Below are 12,101 nucleotides of genomic sequence, written 5' to 3'. Positions count from 1 at the left end.
ATTTCCAACAATTTCGAATCGACGAACGAGGAAAGCAATTCTGCTGTGTTCAGCAAATTAAATACCACACGATATTTACAAGTATGGTTGCTCTAAACCATAAGCGTTGATAAATCGCAAGTTGCACAGCAGATACAAAGGAAAATACAAATGAAATTTTATAATATTACAACTACACGTGGCTCTGCCACAAATCTCAACAAGTTTAAGAGAAAAGCGTGCAATTTCCAAAATAGTGTCACTTGAGAAAGTTATTTAACGACAGACAATAATTCAAAAGTGCTATGACGCATTTTAAACAAACTATACAATTAACAGCTTGCTATTTCCAAGCTTCTATCTATTTCCAATGGAAAATCAAAATTCTTCAATTTTAATACCCGCATGGTGTTTTCTACTTTCTCCGTGTTTACCATATCAGAATTTTAAGCGAATCACGCACTCATCGGGGAAGTCTGTCGTCGCTGGAGGAAACGAAGCGGTAACGAAAAACGTTGCGCGTCCTCAACTATGGACGAGGAGGAGATCGACGCAACGACGCTCGAGGGATGTTCGTGGGACTGCGGGTGCTGTATCGGTTGCCTGCTGGTCGTTTATACAGCCAGTCTCTATAAACTTTCATCGATTCGATGCTGCCGGTTGCTGGATGGCCGGTGCAGGTCGTACAGCACACACGCGGACGTGCCGCGTCGCGCGCTGGAATTAAACGAGGATATATTCCGTGACGGTCCTTTGTAAATGGGAAACTGGGTCGAGATTCGAGGAGAAAAGTCGCGGCCTCGTGGCCACGGACTCGTTATCGCGCGCACCCCGCGGAATAAGAATGCGTTGGAGGAAAAAGACGCGCGAAGGAAATTTTCTCACCGACTTCTGTCGAACGTGTTCTATCGCCTTCGGATTCCATTCGACCGTGATCGAATTAAGATTGATTAAAGGCGAGGTTGAATTAGAAACTGAACGAGCGAGCTGAGTCTCCGAGTGGCAAAAGGAACGCTGTTCTCGACGAGTATACTCGTCATGCGTAAAAAGTGGTTACAATTTGTTGTTTAAATTGCAACTTGGTAATTGCAGTATACATTGCAGGAATAAAATTCAAAAATAAGACAGTCATTTATAATTTGAAGATTGTTTGACGAGTATACTCGTCATGAGTAAAAAGTGGTTACAATTTGTTGTTTAAAGTGCAACTTGGTAATTGTAGTATATATTGCAGGAATAAAATTCAAAAATAAGACAGTCGTTTAATTTGACGAGTGTTTGACGAGTATACTCGTCATGCGTAAAAAGTGGTTACAATTTGTTGTTTAAATTGCAACTTGGTAATTGCAGTATACATTGCAGGAATAAAATTAAAAAATAAGACAGTCATTTATAATTTGAAGATTGTTTGACGAGTATACTCGTCATGAGTAAACAGTGGTTACAATTTGCTGTTTAAATTGCAACTTGGTAATTGTAGTATATATTGCAGGAATAAAATTCAAAAATAAGACAGTCGTTTAATTTGACGAGTGTTTGACGAGTATACTCGTCAAGAGTAAACAGTGGTTACAATTTGCTGTTTAAATTGCAACTTGGTAATTGTAGAATAAATTACAGAAATAAAGTCCAAAAATAAGACATTCATTTAATTACGACATAATTCTGATAGGAAATGAGGAAACGAACGACGAGAACAAAAGCCTGGCTAACAAATAACAAACAGTCACATCTACGCTTCGAAATGGCACGTCACGATGTAACGAACAATTAATTTCCGGAGAACCTGCATATCACTGTAATCCTCGTTATGCGAACAGTTTAACAATACGATACATTGAACGCTGAACGAAATTCTGAAAAACGACAGAGATCACCGACTTCTGCTCACGTTCCATGTTACTTTTAAACAATTTTCATGGATAAATGGGCGAAATTTGCTGCTGTTGCAAAACGTTCTAGCATAAAAAAAATATAGCAAAAGGTACATGCGACTTGAGCAATTTCTACCAAATCTGGAAGTTCTACGTTTCATAATCAATCGGACGACTTGCAAATCGAAAGATAAAACTCGCGTCGTATACGTTTCTAGCACAAGGAAGACTTCGAATGAGGAAATAACGGAAAGCCGATCAAAACCGAGCGGATCGAAGGGAAAAAAGGAATATCGCGAAGAAATAGAGCGAAGCGGCGTGCAGTATCAATTTCGCGGGCAAAGAGAAATGCGAATATTTTTATTGATAAAACCGGCCCAGCCACGAACCGTATTGGCTCCTTAAGTTTTTCCTTCTCGAACGACGATACGGTAGAAAGGGGAATGAAGTGTCTCGGTTCATTTCGCAGTTCGGCAGACCGCGCAATTCCTTAGGCTGCATTTTTAGGATGCACGATCGAGCGCGATATTATTATGGACCTGTTCGTTTCTCTTTCGCCCTTTCTTTGCTGCTCGTCGCGCCATTGAAAACTAATAAAGTGGCGATCGATCGCGTCCACTGCTACGTATCTTCGCTTCCACCAATTTCTACGAATTCTCCTGGCTATCCGGCCGTAATTATTGAATTTCGAACGACGGCGGAACGACCTCCTCGTTCGCGGAACTCTTCTCTTTCTTATTTTTCCAGGATATTTCCTCTTCTGTTAGTTCGTGATAAATATTGCCTTGGCAACTAAGTGATTGCGGATTTTATCATTAGGTGGCAATGACAAAATCCGCAATCACTTAGTTGCCAACCAATAGTACTTGTATGTGTGTATAATACGTTTTTCTTTAATAGAAATTTTACAAGATATCGCTAGCGATTCAACAGCATACGCACGTCCGACCGGCATCTCAGTCGCAGATTCTCCCTGGCGCTGGCTCTGTTTCGGTTTAGACTCTCCAACACCATACTTTTCGTCCATAGCGAACGGTAAGTTTTTCAAATTGGTATAAAACTGTGGCAACTTACAGAGCAACGCAATTGACGCTACTGAGCAAGGTACTTTAGTACTAAATTACAAATTACTGCTCAAATAATGAAAAAGATTGTCGGTGATAAAGAATCGATTAATAGGCTATCGGTCGGTAAGCGTTGGCGACAAAAAGCCGACTAATAGGCTATCGGTCGGTAAACGTCGGCGACGGAAAGCCGATTAATCGGCTATCGGTCGGTAAAGTGATAACCTACTTCTTCGAAACAACAACTTTTCTTTTTCTCTATATACGTATTTTCTACGTATTATTTGTTCATCGAAAAAAAATTATACGACGCTTGTTTATCAGATTCTGTATGTAATTGTCATAGTATCGAGGGTCTTTAGTCATGTAAAGTCACCAGATACTTGACAATACGACATTTGATGTATTTTCCATCAATTGACTAATAGTATGCGAATGCTGTAACAAACAGAATAGGACTGTTATTAATTTCGCTTTATTCCATAAGACGACGTGCTTACGCTAGTTATAAGCTCCCGTGTAATTCTAAATCCGCAATCACTTAATTTACTCAATTATAATATAGCATTATAATAAAGAAAAAAAAAAAACGAATTAGAAAAGAAAATGAAGAATGTTGTGGAATAACCAATGAAAGAATCGCTTTATTTATATGATATCGAATAAGAATTGCAAGTAGAACTGTTGGAGAAGAAGTTGTTTGCTGGTCCCGTGAAAATCAATAGCGAAGGATCGCTAACTCTACGAACAGCCATTAACAGAATTAATTTGAATCGATGGGATAGCCACAACACACCTCGCAACCGCGATGGATATTACATACCGCGTCATCGTTATTAATTAAATCAAACTCGCGGACCATTTATATGAAAGTAACGATGGGCAATCTTCCAGATAAATCATACAATATTTCAGTCGTTCCTGTCCTTATGAATTTCAACAGCTGCTCTGTAATTAATCAGGCAAAAACCTGCAGCCAAATATCTTAAAGTATCGGCTTGACAATTAAGTGACAGTAAGCAAGTAATGACAAAATCCGCAATCATTTAGTTGCCAAGCCAACAAATAGAAACAGATCATAATTTAAATTTTAATTGAAATGTTAGAAAAATTATGTATTTAAACCTAACCTAATTAAACATCGTAACCTAACCTCTAAAAATATAATAAAATAATTGTATATTTCAACAAAATTTATTCAACTTATTGAATGTACTAAAAATATCAAATATAATTAAATAAATAAATATACAATATTTTATACTACTAATAAAAAATATAGTTCAATAAATATTTAATTGTAAATGTAACAATACGATTGTTAAATCGATACAAGTAAAGAACACGTTTATTATTGTCGTATTGTTTAACAAACGAAATTGCAAATATTTTCTGCTTCAATTCTCATTCCAATATCAAATCTGTCTTTGTAACTTTCTATCATTCCAAACACTCGTACGCGTGAAACTAATCTGCAATAGATCACATTGGAAAATTTTGAAAGGTCCTATAGTCAATTCTCTGTTAGATTCCAGTAAATTTCTCCGGTAATCCTATTAGGTTGTCCGAAAGGATTCTTTCGTTTTATAAGGAAATGTTTTTTGTTTTATATTAGTTTATCGAATTATGCACAAACATAATAATAGAAATAGAACGAAATGCATCATACCTAATTCAATAAAATAATATAAAACAGAAATTCTCGTTCATCTACTATCACCTTGTGAGACGAAAGGAACTTTCCGGACAACCTAATACTATTTCCTATTCTGATTCTATCGATTTCTTTAAAGAAAACCTGGTCGTCGTAACATAAAACGAAAGGAGAAAATTGTCTGAAGTGTACACAAGAAGATCGTACGCTGTTTGAACGCGATCTATCACGAGCCAAGCCGAATCATGCAATGCGTATTACCCGCACAGGTTTGGCCGATCTGCCGGCGAAACTCATATCACGTTCGATCGATCATCGTCCACGAAACATAAAATTCTCCGCTGTTTCGTATACACGCGTGAACGTTCAAATTCTCGGCATTGTAGCGTTAAACATAACGCGCGTCGTTACAACACCTTCGCAATGTTACAGTACCACGCCAAAATAATTTACTTATAATTCTCAATGAGAATTGATGGTAAAAATTCCACCAAATGGAAAAAAAGAAAAGGAAAGATCTCCGCAACGCATTTCGCGTGCGCGATACACAGCAGCGACGTTGCTCGCAGTCATCGATCGGTGTGACGACCCGCAGGAAATGAGAAATCGAAAGGACCAGTCAATGATATACCCTGCTGTCACGTGGCTTCGACAGCAACTATTTTCCGCTTTTTCCGGGCCGGCGTGTCGCAGCCATTCGCGTCCCACCTCATCTGCATCGCGGCTTGATAATCGCGCCGCTCTGCTTCCATTTATTTCTCGGTTATATCAGGCCAGGTTAAGAGCTGAACGACAGTGGTTGGGGCCAGCGGTCGGGCAAAATCAGAGCGGATTTTCAGAAAATTAAGAAAGAAGGATGTGGCACGCGTTCGCGCTCACCTCCATCAAACAAGTCGAACTTCGATGACGATGGTAATTGCATTTAATGGGAAATTTGTTCGTTTCCATCTCGTCGGTTCATTCTCTTTTCTGAAGAACCGGTTCATGATGTGTAGGTGTGTGTATACGTATGTCGGGGATGAAAGAACATCGGAGACTTTCCTTTGGAATTTTTGGGAAGATCCTCAATACTTTAGTCTAGACTTTTTATTATAGCTATACTTCAATAATTATTCAGATACGTATAATTTTAGGTGCTAGGCTAGGTTAGATGCGTAGTAGTAATACTTGTATGTGAATAGCAGTGTGTGAAAGTATGTGTGTGCGTCTCGAAAACAAATGAATGTAAACTGTTCAGTCGGTCAACAGTCGGGTACGGAAGAAAGTGCTGAGACGCGTGCAAGTCTGTATCGATGAATATCTTTGCAATCGCTTATCGAACAAATATATAATTGTTCTAATATAAATTCTAAGTGTAAATTTAGTGTTTCTATACCATTATTTCGGCCATTAAGATAAAAAATTCTTAACAAAGAGGTAGTTGTTTATGATTTAATCCGAGTATGTTTGCCCGAGATTTATGACAGTAGGCTTGGGCTCGAAGTGACATCTGGTCGCTAAACATAGTCACGGTCACGGGATGCACGTTTTTACCTAACAGAGGTATGGAATAGTTGTGCAGCTCTGGTTCAAAATATAGTTGACCCGAGGGGTACAGAGAAAAGTACATGAGGAGTTCCACTTGGACTGTGGACGAGTAAGTTGAGTTTGACTTAGACTTTGGAAGAAAGTGCATTATCGTCATTAGTATCTCGAGTACCTAATCGCCATGGTTATTTGTCAAATTTTGTAATAAATACATTTGTACCATTAACACTAGAACTACCACAGCAGTCAAATTGACTGGTTCTACAATTTTATTTTAAAATTCCTACATCGTGTTATATTTCCTTCCGCAATGATTTAATGACTTTTATAATGATAAATAAAAGAATAATATAATGAATTTTATTTTGTTTTTCATGTATTCAAACTGAAAATAATTTTGTATCAGGCCACTTATATCAATAACAGTGAAAATGACTGGTACCTGTCAAAGTGTACAGGAGTCCTGCAATCTGTTCATCGAACCCCAATTAACCAGTTTCCTCGTTTTCTACAACTTGCCACACGTTTTTCAAATTTCTACCGTGTATCGTTCGATATGACGATATCAGTTATCAGGACAATTCCGGATCGATCGCTGGATCGCTAGATGCTGACACTAGAAATACCACAGCAGTCAAAACGACTGGTTCTACAATTTTATAAATGTGCCAACCCTCGTTTAGGGACGATGATCCCAGCTGAATCAATAATATCAAAAATGTACTACATAACATAGAATTGCTTCTGTAAGAAAGTGATAAATCGATAAATATAAAAATATTCTATAATTACGTATTTTTTAAAGACCAGTCATTTTCACTGGTTTTGGTAGAAATAGCTTCGTGTTAACTATCAGTGGTTTTAGTGTTAACTATCATCTATATTGTACAGCAACAATGGCTAATCCAAATGAAGATTCGTTAAACGCCCCTAACCCCAATGATAACTCGACATATATATATATATATATATATATATCGTAGCTGTAATAACGCTTTTGGCGTTCAACGATCTTCTTTTGTGTCGGTTATCAGTAGTACGAGTGGCTTATAGGTCAGACGCGATATAAGTGTTCCGCCTTTGAAAGCTACATTTATCGCGGTATTGGCTGAATTGCACGAGCACAGCGGAAGGGAAGGATAAGTTAGGTCTTCCATTTTTACAGAGAAGCAGTTTTAACGTTCGCTGTAAATTGTACGTTGTAAATTAATCGCGCGTTAAAATTCTTCTTCTGTTTGATGTTCCATGTAAGTTTCAAAATGTTTTGATAATTATGCAAATAAGTACGTGCATCGCCACAAAATTTGCGGCATTAAATTGCGGAAAACACCGCAGGCGCCAGAATTGAAAATTTGAGTAAAAGTGCAATTAAGAAAGTGTTATTGATAATAATTGAAAAATGGTCTCGCAACGTCGTTTCTATAGGGAAAAAAAAATAAATACCAAGAAAGATTAGTTAAACGTTTTCTTGCTCTTGTCCTTGCAATCTGTCTAAACGAATGGAACATTGAGTTTTCTTTACAACCGAGGAATGCCACATACAGACAGGTTTTTCTTTTTCACGAATTTAGATTACACTGATGCATAAGGTTTCTTTTGCTCTGGAAAAGCTTGTTTCTGCAAAAGCTTACAGTTTTCTCTTCAAGCACTCTTCAATTACGTCTTTGGATCAGACTTTTACCAGTTTCCTAGTTTTGGCTGTTTTGTCTAAAAATTATCTTTCTCTTCTTTTTTCTTTTTTTTTTTTTAGACACACAAAGCGACGTTAAAATAAGGAATCTTTATTGTATCGTTATTTCAATATCACAGCTTCCGTATAAATTTGCAGACTCGTTTCAATTATCAATGTAATCCCGATAGTCGCGTTTCATTGCAGTGGCGATGAAATTTTAAAATGTTTCGTGCAACGCACATAATAAAATGATCCGCGCCAAGTACCGTACGCTGCGCATAATGAAACGCGAAATATTGGCTCCGAGCTCGCTACATTATTTATAATTCTACGTATAATAAATCTTCGTATCGCCATCCTCGTACAATTCCATAGATTACGACAACCTATGCGCACAGCGTTAAATGTTCCGTATGAAAGACTGATATTTTTAATAATTGTTACATATACTAAATTTGCTTTAAACCATAATGCAACATCGTTGAAAACAACCACTTCATTTGCTGATTCCTTTTTAACCCGAACAATTTGTCCTGCAGCGCATAATTTTCGTCCAATTTAACGTACAATTTATATTAAATATATCGTACATGTTCGATTTTGCAGACACAGCTGTATCAGTTTTATCGTCCAACCACATCTCCACCTTATTTTCTCCTCCTTTTACAGCTGCGTACTTCTGTTTCGCCCGATTGTCGTCTCTGCTCATTTCAAAATGTCAAAGGGAAAGATTGACAGGCTCACAGACCCGGTGTTTCACGTTCCAAGCGCCGCGGATGTAACTGAACATTCGATTTGTCATCGTATCAGTCAAATGTTAAATATACAATAACAATCATCGCGTACCCCATTGTTTGGATATCTTCGTATTATGTCCGTTTTTCTTTTTCTTTTTGCACTTCCGAATTTCCCATAAATACACAAACGCTCGCAGTATATTAATTATAAACGAGGAAATTACAAAATTACAAAATTGCAAAAGATACAACGAACCTCTGTTGGTTAAACATTTTCTACCTCTGCTGGCAATTATTTCAGCCTCATTGTAAACTCTAAATGAAACTGATAGATTCTTTCCTTAAACGCCTTATTTATATTATTTTGTTCTTTCTTATTTTTATTATACATAAGAAAATTATTATATATATAGATAGATAGCTTTTAAAAAAAGAATTGAGGAAAAAGAAAAAACATATGTGTGTATAACATATAACATTATATATAACACTAGTTTTTCTTATTTTTCTTACATATAAGAAAATTATTACATATATCTTACACATAATTGTTTTCTTATATACAAGAAAATAATCCATCAATTTCATTTCAATTATAAATTATAAAATGGATGCTTTCGAGGAGTTATAAAAATTGAAGAATAAAAAAATATAAATGTATAATGAAAATAATGTGTCTAGACTCAAACATGACATTCGCGAGCATATTAATTATAAATGAGAAAATTACAAAATGCAAAAGATACAACAAACCTCTATTGGTTAAACGTTTCAGCCTCATTGTAAACTCTAAATGAAACTGATAGATTCTTTCTTTAAAAGCCTTATACATACAAAAATTATTATATATAATTATTATATATATATATATAAGAAAATTATTACATATAATAACTATACATATCTTACACATAATTATTTTCTTATATACAAGAAAATAATCCACCAATTTCATTTAGATTATAAAATGTATGTATGCTTGCAAAGAGTTGTAAAAAATGAGGAATAAAAAATATATATATATGTGTAATGAAAATAAAGTGTCTAGTCTCAAACATGATATTCGCAAGTTGGGCTTGATAAAGCTTTCCGTAGCATCTGGTTCTCTCGCTAGATTGCTCGAGGATTCTCAAGTGGTTGCCGCCACTCCGCTCGCTTCCTAAGACACCCTCCTCCTCTTGGCTCGGTTATTGGTATTTAAATTTCTTCCATTTCAAGTAAATGGCGTCGTCTGTTGTAGGTTAATTACACGCCAACACGGGCCACGGTGGACTTTATAATTATAATTACTACAGGCGACAGTGTCCGTGACCAAGTAGAAGTCAACAGCATCGATGCTACACCATTTTCTCCTTTCGGTTAATTAATTTTCATCTTGACCCACGTCCATGAAACGATCTCTTCAAAATTATCAAATATTCTACCGATACTCTGCCTTCTCATAGAAAGTAGATAGACCCCATAGATAGACGTAGATAGACGTACATAGACCCCAAAAAAATCTGTAGATTCTGCAAAATTACTAGCTGACTATCTTATCATTACTATGTTATTGTATATCATATATTCGCATATTATCAGCAGCTGACTGATAAATAAAAAGCTAGCGCCAAAGTACATGGAAACTTCTCGTCTTCTGAATTTTCTCACAAAAATTCGACTCGCGCCATTTGTAAAATAAACGCTGGAAATGTTATGATGAAAATCGTGTAAATATATCGTAATGCATTTACCAATTCAATGCGGATATTCTGCTTGTTTTTATTTAATTCGATCCACCGCTTTATGGGTCAAAACGCTCGAGTAGCCCGACTCTATTCGAGATAGGAACTCGGGTCGCACGAATACACGGCAACAACGTTTAAGAGAGCCAAGTTGGAAATTCAGAACTGGTCTTTTGCCGATACGAGGTCAGCTCGACGAGTTCATCGTGCATCATCCATGGATTGAACTTTCGCGAACTTAACTGCCGGCGAACACGCCGCTTTTCTTCCGCTCTTTTCAACATCTTCACCGCTTGCCTCGTAAACGCGCTCCACGAACGCTATCCGATGTTCCAGAAATCCAGACCAATCGGTTAATCGGTTATTACTTGGATCGCGATCGAAACTTTAGATTGTTCGACGGATATAGGAAACGTTTTATCCGGTTGGCTATTGCTTGTGTACAGCTTTTTCATAATAATTATTTATATCTGTTTGTTCGTCCGATTTATCTCGTCTTAGCCTGCGACTGTTGCAAACATCGTCAAACTTACGAAGGTGTTTTAGCCTCCGCTAAAATTGCAATTTAATTGAATAATCTGTCCTTGTTGCGATCGATTGCTCAGAAAGGAAATTCGGAAAGCGAAATGTTGTTGCACGGTTGGCTCTACTTGCCTCTGACTCGCGTTCTCCCTGCTCCGAGCAATTTAGAAATTCGAGATACTTTCAACTTGAAGCAATCGCGTTCGAAGAAAATTGCCTCGGTGGTCGATCTTGATTTAAACGCAAGTTCGATTGCTGCGATTGTTTCTCCTTGGGAATCTTCGTTACAGGGGAAATGTAAAATTCCAGGGGATCAACCGGTCGAAGCAAGTAAACGTAAGCGTTTCAGCTGCAGCGGAGGACCCGGTTTGCTTATTTCCCAGCATTCTCCATCATTCAAATGTAAATGGAACGCGCGCGTGCAAAGTGGATTCATTCGGCAAGATTGAATGATACTCGTCGTTTTGCTCTGTCACTTTCTTCCCCTTTCGTCTTTGGTCGCGTCCGTCTATTCTCTTTACGCCCTCTTTTGTCAACTTCCAACCCTAAGGGATTACTTTTTCCCCATTTCATCTGCCCTTTGATACAGCACAACCTTATTTTCTTCGTTCGCAGGGCTTAGCGTTTCCTCGGCCACGTTTTACGTAAAACAGATGCTCCCTGATTTTACGAGGCAATCTGTTACACGCGATTCATGGCGTCTTTAACGTTTTAAGTTGGTCGCTGCGTCACCCATATCTGTGTGACGGGTATGTTTCCATGGGGACCAAATATGGGTGATGCCCTTCTTGTTCGAGTTAATTGACACGTTGGTCGCCATGTCACCCATACCTATGTGACGGGTATGCTTCATGGGGGCCAAATATGGGTGACGCCCTTCTCGTTCGAGCTAATTAAACTTGCCAACGACTCATCAAAATGCGATTTTCGCATTACAGAAATAAGAGAAGGTTTGTCTACGCCGGATACAAATGTATAAGGGCAAATAAGAAAGAAGACAGAGATTGCGAAGAGAATGAAAATAAGAGAAGCTGTTCCATCCTTATCGAGATGATTTCCATTTTATTTCCACGATTTTTATCTCTCAGCGCTTCGTTCGCCAACCTTTTCTTCCTGCGATGTAGTCGAAGTATAGCGGTTTTCCAGCTACGAACAACGTTAGGTTAAGCGTTAGGTTCTTCTGTAAATCTGCGATCTTCAGGCAAGAGTTTCTTCAGTCTGCGAGTTACGCAGGTTCAGGTTTTCGAATAACAGAGCTTCGATGAAACAACGGAAATTCGACTTGCGGAGGCTTTACACGCCGGTTGGCTTTTTCGGTGTCTATTGGCTTGGCAACTAAGTGGTTGCG

The 12,101-nt window shown here is 37.7% G+C and overlaps 1 long non-coding RNA gene across 1 annotated transcript in view; it reads right to left on the bottom strand.

Moving 5' to 3' along the window:
* Nucleotides 1-12,101, bottom strand: part of LOC126926057 (uncharacterized) — a 114,182-nt gene that overhangs the window by 36,521 nt on the left and 65,560 nt on the right. The gene's annotated exons all lie outside the window — the stretch shown is intronic.

Source organism: Bombus affinis, chromosome 17 (genome assembly GCF_024516045.1).
Source record: "Bombus affinis isolate iyBomAffi1 chromosome 17, iyBomAffi1.2, whole genome shotgun sequence".
NCBI lineage: Eukaryota > Metazoa > Arthropoda > Insecta > Hymenoptera > Apidae > Bombus > Bombus affinis.
Note: the sequence above shows the minus strand (reverse complement) of the source record. Positions and strands in the feature narration are given on the sequence as shown.